This window comes from Eptesicus fuscus, chromosome 8 (assembly GCF_027574615.1).
Source record: "Eptesicus fuscus isolate TK198812 chromosome 8, DD_ASM_mEF_20220401, whole genome shotgun sequence".
Classification (NCBI taxonomy): domain Eukaryota; kingdom Metazoa; phylum Chordata; class Mammalia; order Chiroptera; family Vespertilionidae; genus Eptesicus; species Eptesicus fuscus.
This window is the reverse complement of record NC_072480.1, coordinates 69,188,983-69,200,472: the sequence shown is the minus strand read 5'-3', so window position 1 is coordinate 69,200,472 and position 11,490 is coordinate 69,188,983.

Here is an 11,490-nt window from a genome sequence, read left to right as displayed (position 1 = left end):
GGGATGTCCCAGATTGGAGAGGGTGAAGACTGGGCTGAGGGGACCCCCCTCCTGTGCATGAATTTCATGCACTGGGCCTCTAGTGTTGATATAAGTTCAAACAACTATGCTTGACACTTATGAGGTATAAAATTAATGTTAGTTACAGTAATAATAGTATAAGTTGTTATAATCATCACCTTCATTATAATAAGTAATACTATACAATCCTTATTTAGGCTTATTTTTTCCTAGTTTATATTGTATTTTCACTACTATAAAGTTTGGAATAAAACCAAATGATTGAAACAAGCATAAATTGAATAAGAATTTCTACTACTATTTTGATACATATTTTGGGATATTGTTAATTAATAAAGTAAAAAAAAAGAGGTGAAAGTAATGATTAGAAAAGAAGATGATATCAACAAATTTCAACTGAGCCACCTGGCCAGGGAAGGACCAAATAATTATTTTTTTGTGGGTGGGAGGGGTATATCCTTGTATGTAGGATGTTTAGCAGCACCGTTGATCTGCACACAGTAGATGCCAGTGGCATCCCCAGTTGTGAGAGTGATAAATGTCTCTAGACATTGTCAAATGTTCCTGAGGGCACAGTATTGTCACCTGTTGAGAACCACTGACTATGAAAAAAGAGATGTAACTTAGAAAACAAAGAGTTTTTGAGAAGAGACTCATACATAAGGAGCTCTAACAAACTTGCTAGAAGCTATGGCTGAGTATGACTAGGGAAAAATAAAAGCATGGATTATTTTGGTAATTTGAAAGAATTTGAGTATACTAGTAAACTAAAATAAATGAAAGCTGTTAGAAAAATCTCCAGAAAAAAGATAAAACTGACTATTCAGAAAACAAAAAAATAAAACCCTGAGTAACTGTATAATTTTGTGACAATAGAGTCTTAATGATAAGTTTGTTTATTTCAAGTTGTGTTTAAATGTTGCACTTCTTGAATTACAAATATAAAGTGAAGTTATCAGATATAAATTTTGTTTAACTATGCAATCATATTTTGACTTTCTTTTTAAAAAATCAAACATATGTATACTAAATAGGTTATCATTACTTTTCTCAATTATCCAAACAGTAATTATCTCTAAAAACTAACCTTAATGAAACACCTGGTGTCTTTAAGATATTTAAACAGTTTACCTGTGATTTTATCAGCAATTTCAACTCATTTCAAGTATAGAAATTTCCCAACTGGTGAATGATATGATAAATGTGACTTCCACTTAACATATTTTTAAGGTGGTCAGAGAGGCATGTTAAGTTTCTACTTAATCCTCCTACATTTGGAAAAATAAATTAAAATGACAGCCAGAGCAGTATCATTAATATAAAGAGGTTGAAATAAATACCAAGCACCCAAATTATTTTTGCTGACTGTATATAATAAAATTATATAAATACTAGTATTATGGAAAAATTCTCCCTAAAAACTTACTCTTATTTGAATTGGTGGTAGACCAGTGGCCAAAACCAACTTGTTTTGTTATTATATTCATGTGGCACAGAGTGGAATTACATGTGGGATCGTGACTTCCTCCTGCGTGTGTGTGATTTAAGTCATTGTCTGCCTCATTGCTGTCCTGCACCTATGTGTAGACTTAGACTTACTTTGTTTATCCTTATATACTGGTTTTAATCCACTTTGAACATTGACCATGGATCTCTTCATCAGAACTTCAACCAGAAGTCCCAATACTTTCATAAATATTAGCATCAAAAGATTCATATTGGCTTTAAAGGGGTAAAAAGTTTTCCTTGGTTTCATCACTTTGGAAAACAGCACAATATATTAAGAAAAACATATTTCAAGGAGAAAACATATGAGCACTTTTTCAATGGGTATGAAACTGTTAATCGATAGCACAAAAACAGTGATGATGCGAAATATGTAAAGAATTTAGACACAATATTTTCAAAAATGGTTTAATAAGCATATGGAATGCATTGACCAAAATTGCCATAAAAGAAAACACATAAATGAGCCTGAGGAGCACACGCTTTTTTACACCAGGAAAAGGATTACGGCATACATTGGGCAAGTTAGCAAACAGAATTCTGATAAAAGTGGAAAGACTCTTCGAGACACATGGTACTTTCAGCTCAGCCATCTAAAATATAAATCTATAATTTTAATTAAAATACGTCTCCCAAAACCAGTACACATGACTTAGCATTCTTAGAATTGAGCTAGCTTTGCCTAGGGCATAATTTACATAGGGGGCTCAAGTCTTTGGCTCATTAATGAAAAACATATTTACAACAATAAAAGGAAAATTGGGAACAATTTCTATTATGCTTGTTAAGCCTAGCATTAATTTTATTGTGCACCAGAATAGCAAAAAGAAGTTTGTATGTTAGTAGGTTATAGTCAAAATATGCTTATGTCTAACAGTGCATATATGTATTATAGTTTAACAATCCCATTTCATACTTTTTGATCTGATTTCTGCTTAGTTCTGGACATAAGGACTTGTTTTCACTGCCTGTGCTGTACTCTCCAAGCTCTATCCCACAAGGTTGCTGCAAGTGGAGATCTTTATTAACTACTAGAGGCCTGGTGCACGGGATTTGTGCACTGGTGAGGGCATGGGCTGCAGGGATCGGCCCACTGTGGGAGTGCCACTTATCCTGGTCAGCTGAGCGGCACTCCCACTTTGGGAGTGCACTGACCACCAGGGGGCAGCTCCTATGTGGAGTGTCTGCTCCCTGATGGTCAGTGCGTGTCATAGTGACTGGTTTACTAGTAGTTCTGGTCATTCTGCTGTTCAGTTGCTGGGCTTTTATATATATAGATTTCTTGCCTCCTGAAAACTATTCCTTCTCCCCTTTCAGGCTTGTCACTGCCTGATGCACCAGTACTGTAAAAGGGGACTGGTTAATTTTTGCTACTCAATACACCACTCTTAAAGCTGCTGTGTCTAGGACAATAATATGTTCCAGACACAAATAAGTGTTTTATAATACAGTGATATGTTAAATCTTAATGAAAAAACTAAGAAATTAGCTTATTTAACTACATTTTACAAATAAATGTTCATTTATGGACCTTTAACTATGTTTCTGAGGTTCTGTTAAGCCTATTGTGTATGTTCTTCCATTTCCTTCTTAAAAAATTCTGAGCGGCTGTTTTAATAATACTGTAAAGAGATGAATTGTGTCCACTCAAAATTTGCCTATTGAGGTTCTAATTACAGTACTTCAGAACCTGACCTTATTTAGAAATAGGTGCATTGTAGATTTAAGTAATTAAGATGAGGTTATAATGGAGGAGGGTGGGCCCCTAATTCAATATGATTGCTGTCCTTACGGAAAGAGACAATTTGGAAACAGAAACATCCACAGGGAGAGCTCCTATGTAAAGTTGAAGGCACATATGGAGGTTATGCATCCACAAGGCAAGGGACACCCAAGATTGCCAGAAAATTCACCCAAAGCATGGAACCACAGGGAGAAGCATTGAACCAATTTGCCTTCAGAAGGAACCAACCAATGCTGACATCTTGATCTTGAACTTAAGTCTCCGGAACTGTGAGATGATAATTTTTGTTGTTGTTCTGAACCACCCAATTCATGTTACTTTGCTCTGGAAGACATGGGCAAAATAGCACAATTGCCATTTTCAATTGAGGAAATGGAGACTCTTGAAGATGTCAGTGACAGAGCCCAGGCATGAGAGTGGGACTGTCTTGTCCAGAAGTGCAGTGGCTTTAGCAAAAGTCCTAGTCCTCCTAGTTCACTTTCTTTCTCTGTGGCTTTCTTGCTACCTGGCTCTGCCTACTCTACTCTCCTGGGAAGCACAAGTCATCCCTCCCCGGCTGGAACTCCAGAGATGCCGTTTGTTTGCAGAAGCTGGAGGGAAGACATTTGAGTCAGTGTTCTCTTAGTTCTATTAAGAGCCACCTAACAACTTGTTCTTAGCAAAACATCTCTTACCCCATCGGAACTAAGAGTGTGTATTCCTCCTCCCACAGCCTTGTACCAATATCCATGCCCACATCCACCCCTGTCTTGCCTTAAGTCAACTCCTGCCTACTCTGCACAGCCTGGGAAAGTTTAACACTTATCTGCTAAAGAGCTTCTGCTATTCAGTCCTTCTCAAAGAACTGCTGGGACAGGCAGTGACTAGGTTGTGAGAAATGCTGTGCTTTTCTATTTCATATATACATAGAAGAGGGTAATGAATAGAATTAACTCATCTCTCATCCTAACCGGTTTGGCTCAGTGGATAGAGCATCTGCCTGTGGACTGAAGGGTCCTAGATTCGATTCTGGTCAAGGGCATGTACCTTGGTTGTGGGCACATCCCAGTAGGGGGTGTGCAGGAGGCGGCTGATCGATGTTTCTCTCTCATCGATGTTTCTAACTCTCTATCCCTTTCCCTTCCTCTCTGTAAAAAAATCAATAAGATATATATTTTTTTAAAAAAGAATTAACTCATCTCTCATTTTTAAAGTTACATTTGTTGGGGTGACATTGGTAAATAAAAATTATATAGGTTTCAAGTGTACAATAGACTGGTATTCAGCCATAAGAAAATATGTAATATTACCATTGCACAGTATGGCTGGATCTTGAGAATATCATCCTAGCAAAATAACCCAAGTCTCTTTGATATTCCTTTATATATACAATGATTCTACAAAGACCAGGGTAGTGTTAGCAAGCTCTCCTCACCACTGGTAATGAGCCTTGATGATCTCGTGATTTTGCTAACTCTGCCACTCAAGCTTATGTAGCTTTTATATCCAGCTACTCCCAGAGACATTCTGCAATCCCAGGAGGTGATTCTATTATCTGCACTCACTCTGCTTTTCTTGTGGTGCCTGTTGCCCCTTCCTACCTTCTTTGCCAACCGTGCTTCTATTATCTGTCTACATGCCTTCCCTGGCGCTCCATCCCACTCCACCTTGGGTGAGGTGTGGTTGGAGGGCTTGTTCCAAACCAGCAAATCTTGCTTTGTCACTGAGTTGTTTGTTTTTGTTTTCTTAACACAGAACTAGTTAACCATCTGCTCCCAATTTCTTTCTCCCTTTTGAATAGAATGGTGCTATTCTTGAATCTCCTGTGATTCTGACAAATGCTTCTCCAAGAAAATCTCTTTTTTCTTTACATACTGCTAAGCTATTTTTATATTATCCTAAAATAAAGGCACTAACATTTCAAATCTGTCTTCAGTAGGAAACAGATCTTTGAAGAAACAAAAATTGTGATATTTGGATAATTGATAAGATGTCTCATCCACTTATGATTTGAAGAAGTTGTGGAGCAAACAGCAAATGCATGAACTATAATGTGTTACAAGTTTATTATACCTGCATTATGATCCACTTGCTTTACTAATACTTTTCCTGGCGGGGCATGCTATGACCATTGAGTTCATTCCACAATTTGAGAAAGGATATAGACTTGAACTAAAGTGAAGTCAGTACATAACTGACACAGGAGCATCCAATAGAAGGGACATGATGTAAAACACTCTGCAAGAGGAGGTGGCATCAGATGCCAATCAACTGGCCAGGCACACAACTTTCTCAGCCATTTGTCATATGACAGAATCACATGCTTCTCCCAGCTGTAGTTTCTGCATCTGAACAATAAAAGAGCTTGAATTAGACAATTTCTAAATTCTTCTTACATGTCTGGAAATAATCATTTTTAAATTGTTAAAAATTGTTTTTAACTTAGTTTTTACAAATCCACTAAGAAATAATTAAATAAATATTATAAAGAAATGAGGAGAGAAGAATAAATTAAAGTCTTTCAAAGTTGAGAGATAATACAGATTCACTGGGAGATGTTAAGTATTTCCACTTAGCAAAAGGATGCAAAAAGTTACATACCAGGAAAGGAAAGCATCTAAGGGCTGTCTCAGCACAGCTGTCAGTGATGAGAAAGAAAGCAGGTGGAGGAGCAAGCTTTTGGAGAGTGTGTAAGAGACTATTGCACTGTATTTCATTAAGAGGGGGGAAAATGGTTAAAAAGAAAAAGGTTTCATAAATGGTTATATAAAAACTGGAATAATTACCAAATAGATGGACTTTGAATGTGATAGTTACCAGATGACAAAACATTTGTCTGGAGGATTAATTTGAGCAATATGGATACTAAGAGAATCTTTCCTCTTTCTGTCTCAGAAATGTTTCCAGCCCATCGCAGGGCTATTTGTGCAGGTCACAAAGTCATCTACTGAGGACCTACTCTGATGACTAGGGACAACTAAATTCCCCCTGTTAGAGACTTCAGAAGAGTTGTCCCCTCACTTTTGGCACTCAGGACTTCTTTACACTATTAAATATAACTGAGAACCAACCCCAAAGATATTTACCTCATTAGACATTAAAACATAAAAATTTAAATATGTTTATCATTAATTGAAAATAACAATAAACCCGTAAGATGTTATTATCAATAATATTTTTATTTAAAAGAACTATAAAAATAGTAATGAGAGTGGAATTGCATCTCATATTTGCAAATGTCTTTAATTTCAGATTTAGTTGAAGCTGGCTGGGTTCTCACATTTGTTTTACATTCAATCTGTAGCAATATATATTTCCATTGAATTATATGATGAAAATTCAGCTTCAAACAGATAGTAATATTTTAGTGGTCATTTCAAATAGTTGGGGCTTTTTTTATAAGTATATCAAAATGTGACAAGCTGTGTTTTTTTAAAGGTTAGTTGCAACTAAATTAATAAACACTTCATACGATGATGATACATTAAAAGCTATTGATGCCCTAGTTGGTTTGGCTCAGTGGATAGAGTGTCAGCCTATGGACTGAAGGGTCCTGGGTTCGATTCTAGTCAAGGGCACATGCCCGGGTTGCAGGCTCTATCCCAAGTGGGGGATGTGCAGGAGGCAGCCAATCAATGATTCTCTCTCATCATTGATGTTTCTATCTCTCTCTCCCTCTCCCTTCCTCTCTGAAATCAATAAAAAATATATTTTAAAAAAAGCCATTGATCTATCTGGCATGCATGATTTTATAATTATGCATTAGTCATTTAGATAGTATTAGTTCATTCAATTATTACATCTTCCACATGTTGACATATTTCATGACACAAGTTAAAAATTCACATTCAATAATATTGCTATGGAGAAGAGTCTTCAAGTTCAGGGAAGTTGTCGAACTCACAATAGTAAATATAATTTTTTAAAATTCTGACTTTTGCCTCTGACTTCCAATTTTATCATTGGCCAATCATACTGTAGGCTACAAACTGGGTTGAATCTATGTGTGTAGGAAGATTGGGAGGCTGTGATTCAGATTCTGGAGTCTGACTTCTTTACTTCAAATCCTGGCAGCAATGTTGGCTTCTGTGCCTCAGTTTTCTTGTTTCTTAAATGGAATGAATGGGGTCACCTACCTCATAAGATTGTTGTCAGAATTAATTGAAATACCACATAACAAAGTAATCAGCCTAGTGGCTGGCAGTGGGTAATGAGCCATAAATGTTAGCTGGCTTTATTATTAATGTCCTCAAAAATATCAGTGATCATCCAAGTTTTATTAAAGAAGAAGGACTACTGTGTCTCTCCTTCCAACGAACATATTTAACTTTATTTCTGCATATTCTAAGCACGTGAGGAGATAATCTCTTTGTGTCTGGTCCCTCACAGTAGTTTCTTCATGACTCAAGTGTGGTTCTGTTCACTAGAGGCTCCCATTAGCATACCAGATCATTTACTTTAGAAAGCCAAATTTTAATTTGGAGTTTCAAGCAGAGAGCCTGTTAGACGATGATTCTTTAGAAGAAAATGGATTTGCTCATGTTTTAGAGATGATAAAATATCGAAGGAAACTCTGAAGAGAGGGGTGCCTTGAAGAGAGAAAAACTGGCAGTGAAACTTCTGTTAGGAGGACATTAGCTTAGGTCATGTAAAATTTGATAAAAGCTTAAACTTAGTCAGTAGTAGGAGAGATGGAGAAAAGGATACACCCAACAGATAAGGGTGGATAATTTTAATTTTGTTTATTCTTGTACTCTTCAAACATATTTCACCACATTATCCTCTAATTCTTGAATCACTGATTAAACATCATGTGTGAAGAGGTTTGGAGGGTTGGAGGTGTTATCTGAACATTTTAATGTTAATTAGTATAGTGTCACTTCTCATAATTCTTGTACCTCCTTCACCAGTTCTTCCTTCTATTTCAATTGTCTTATGTTCTGCTGATTAAAATGCCAGAAAGTGCCCCAGCATTACTCTCTCACTGTGTATTCACTTTACTGTGAATCTCCCCCAATTTTGTGCCCCCTCTAAAACTCCTGTTTGATTACTCAAAACTCATTGATTTCTAATTATTCCAATTAAGATCATTAGTATTTCCTAACTTATTTTTTAAAGATACCATGTTTGGAAGCATTTACCTTTCATATATTTTTTTTTATTCAAAAGCTGTTTTATTCCAAGAAACTTTTCTAAATCTGGGGGAAAAAGACCCTAAACAACCTAGGATCTAACCTAAAAAAAAACACACACACTTATTTCCATTATATGAATAAGTATGCATAATATTTATATGGCCACATTCATATAAATATGAAAAAAATGAATAAAACTTCTATATTTGAATTTTTTGAAGCTAGCTTGTCAACTTCTCAAAATGAGTCAGCATCTTGAATCTACACTTCTAAGCCCTAAATAAGACATTTCTATTTTCTATAGACCAGTGATGAATAAAAGATATATAACCTTGAAGAAAATTAGTTGCTAAGGTTTCTTCATTCTATTGTGAGATTAATACTTCAAAATGTTCAAATAATTTTACTGAGAATATTGAAACTTGAAATTTTGATACTTATTAAACTTCTTCATTTTCAGAAAGTTTATAAAATATGGTATTTATTATAAGGACATAGAAACTACTGCATTTATTATTCAGCAAAATAAAAAACAGAGAAAAGAATCATAATAAAATTTATGAACTCAATTTCAGAATGTGTCTCCTAAAAATAGCTTTTGGAGAAAATCTTTACATTTTATTCATTAAAATTAAATGATTATGATAATAATTTTTCCAAAATTGTAGTAAATTTTATAGCATACAAAGGAAAATAATTCCTGTTCCCTATGAGAGCAATATAAATTTATAATTCATAAGTTGATCTTATTTAGAATATAGAGTGTTTTCTACTTGCTCTTTCTAATCTGTTGCCTCTAATTTCTCATATGCATTTTTAATATATTCTTAGACTAAAATCACAGAATTGAAATAATATATTAAATTTATAGACATACTTAAGGCTATTTATAAACCTTGTTAAGATATGATCCCCCAAATTGGAACTTGTTTACCCTTTCTCAAGCTGTGTGTAAGAAAAGCCATTTCAACTCATCTTTTCAGCATTTGAGCATATTTTAAAATATGGTTAAGAACTTTAATTTTTTTAAAAAGTTATCAGAAAATAAAGAGATGATAGATTTATACTTTTTTTCTCTCCTAGTGATACCATTGTAATTAACCAGATTATTAATAACAGGAAAGGAACAAAGAGAAGGCCAAATGTTATAAGAATAACATTTGTGCAGCTTTGCTAGGCATGATATTGCATTAAGACCATCAAACCTCAGAGGGAAGGTAGGGGAGGGTGGGGGTAAGGGGGAGAGATCAACCAAAAGACTTGTATGCATGCATATAAGCTTAACCAATGTACACAGACAACAAGGGGGTGAGCGCATGAGTGGGGGGTGTTGGGAGGATAAAGGGGGGATAAGGACACATATGTAATACCTTAATCAATAAAGAAATTTAAAAAAAGATAATTGCTCATATGCTCCCAACTGAATATATTAATATTTAAATTTCAATAATTTAAAAAATATAATATGGTTTGATTTGCTCTCGTTTCCTATATCAAAACAAGTATTATGGAAAATAAACTAGATGCTCCTTTGTATATAAAGGAATTATTTCCATTCTTTACATGAGTAGGATATTCTATTGCAGAATGTTTTTCTATTGGTTCAAAGTCTTCTTTTAAAAGTAAGGAACTTGTTTTGGTGTGTTCTCCTTATTTCTAACTAAAAAAATATATTTAATTTATTTACTTTTGTAATAATTACCACTTATAGAAAGTGTGAATATGCAGGAGAAAGGAAAAGATAGAGACAGGTATAGAAAAAGAGGTAGAGAGAGAAATAAGGTATATAAATACATGAATATAGTGTACTATAGGAGAAAAAGAATGTGGGAACCATAATATAATTATTACATGCTATTGTTGTAGAAAATGATGTTGAGAAAAATCAAAATCAAGATTAAAACTATAAAATTCTGTTAGATAACCCTGAGAAATTTTAGTCTGAGTGCCAAATAATATGTCTAATAAAACATAATATTTCTGTTAGCTTAAATATTATTTTATTTTAACACATTTTCATTAAATGCATCACCAATAATTTATAGATACTAGCAAGTGAAAGAGAATGCCAAATCTTTAAAAAAATATGTCAATAAATTCTGATGTTAGACATGCATTATGCTATAACTGAAATTAAATAAGCTCTAAAATATGCTGCTTATTTATTATCAGATATTCATTATCATGATTGTATTTTAGCATTGAAGTGTAAACACAGGTATGGTCATAAATGATGAATTTACATTGTTCACTTAATTATTCAAAGTCAGTAAAGTAAGAGGATATTCAATTTGGATAGTGTTCTCTCTCTCTCTCTCTCTCTCTCTCTCTCTCTCTCTCTCTCTCTCAGCAGTTTTCACTTCCTTTTAGGTTATAAGGGAATTTGCATTTACTATTGAGACTAAAAATGGAAGCAATCACTTTACTGACCTTCATAAAAAATAGCAATAAAATATGACATGTTTGCAATGTATTCCCAAAGACAAAAATTCTGAACACTTCATTAATGAAAAGCAATATAAACTGGTGGCACACTAGTATTAGGAAAACATGACTACATAAAATCAAAATGAAATAAAACAGAACAAAAGCTACACACATGCCTTGTCATTGAGGAAGGCTGATGATGGTGACTATGGTGTATCAATCACCTGTAAGCTCCAGTCAGGAGAGGCAAGCCCTGGCACTGTCAACTCTGGTAAGTGAGCCTAAGTCTGGATGACTTGCCCAAGTATAAACAGTTAGGGAATAGATCATTGGAAGTAGATTGGTGTATCTCCAACTGCAGGTCAACGTCTCTTTCAAAACACTCTGATGATTTAGCTATATTTCTTTGTAGAGAACTAATCTTAGGTTGTATAAGTTATTAATACAATTAGTGAGAATTACATATTTGAAAGCATTGACAAATTGCAAGTTAAAATAAGACTATCCAATTGGAATATATTTGAAATATACAGTTATGTATGCATTGAGAATACAATTGATGTATTTTAGTCAATCTCTTGTCTTTCTGGGAACATCAGCAAACATCACTTTATATAGGAATACATAGAAAGAGTGTTGATTGATGCAAGTGATCCTAGTTCTCTTGACCTCTTGTCA